Source organism: Cynoglossus semilaevis, chromosome 11 (assembly GCF_000523025.1).
Source record: "Cynoglossus semilaevis isolate Cse_v1.0 chromosome 11, Cse_v1.0, whole genome shotgun sequence".
In the NCBI taxonomy this organism is placed as follows: Eukaryota; Metazoa; Chordata; class Actinopteri; order Pleuronectiformes; family Cynoglossidae; genus Cynoglossus; species Cynoglossus semilaevis.
In genome coordinates this window covers 1,233,697-1,234,687 of record NC_024317.1, presented here as the reverse complement: position 1 = coordinate 1,234,687, position 991 = coordinate 1,233,697, and the positions used below count along the sequence as shown (strand labels likewise).

General features: G+C 48.4%; 1 protein-coding gene across 1 annotated transcript in view; it reads right to left on the bottom strand.

Moving 5' to 3' along the window:
- The window catches only part of LOC103385727 (ubiquitin-like modifier-activating enzyme 1), a 22,671-nt gene that overhangs the window by 15,485 nt on the left and 6,195 nt on the right, over positions 1-991 (bottom strand).

The window sequence follows — 991 nt, the reverse complement described above, 5'->3', positions numbered from 1 at the left end:
CCTCCCTCCCCCCACAGTCACACCCTGACAAGTCCAAACAGGAACGTCTCTGTGGAAGAAAAAAAAAACATTTAACTGTTTCCATGAACTCAGTCCACATGAGCGCCACCTACTGGGAGGGAACGTCCTGAATCATGACTAGAATACAGAACACTGAGAACTGTCATTCTTTTACTGACTTTTATAAAGCTGCTCATCTTTTTCACTGGATCAAATCTGATCTCCATCAAATGAACAAAAACGCTGCAGGATTATGACACTGACCACGGAGCAGCAGAGAAAACTGGAATCTTAAATCTGTCAGAGTCCGAGCTGCAGCTTCTATTATCATTATTATTAATTCATCGTTGAAGATTCAAAGCTGAGGGATTTTAACTGTTGTTGGTGAAGCAGAGACTCTTCATAAAAACACAGCCTTGGCAACAAAAACGCACTGATGTCATTCTCCTGGAGGGCGCGCTGCTGAGAGCCCAGAACACTTTCCTGTTTATAAACCAAAATAATGAGCTGCAGCCGCTTCATGAGCTCAGTATGTTAGAGCGGAAAAGACCAGAAGTCATGAGGGGACGGCTGATTGGACAGGAGAGGACGGCTGATTGGACAGGAGGGGACGCTGATTGGACAGGAGAGGAAGGCTGATTGGACAGGAGAGGACAGCTGATTGGACAGGAGGGGACAGCTGATTGGACAGGAGAGGACGGCGTCTTACCTCAGGAAGCGGTTCACGTTTCCAGGAGTTTTTGTGAACAGTCCTTCAAACTGGTCTCTGGCCCACTGAAGGGACGACACAGAGAAAGGTCAAAGGTTTCCACACAGAACAACAACATTTTTGTTTCGACAGGAGGAGGCGGCTGATTGGACAGGAGGGGACAGCTGATTGGACAGGAGGGGACAGCTGATTGGACAGGAGGGGACGGCTAATTGGACAGGAGAAGATGGCTGATTGGACAGGAGGGGACGGCTGATTGGACAGGATGGGACAGCTGATTGG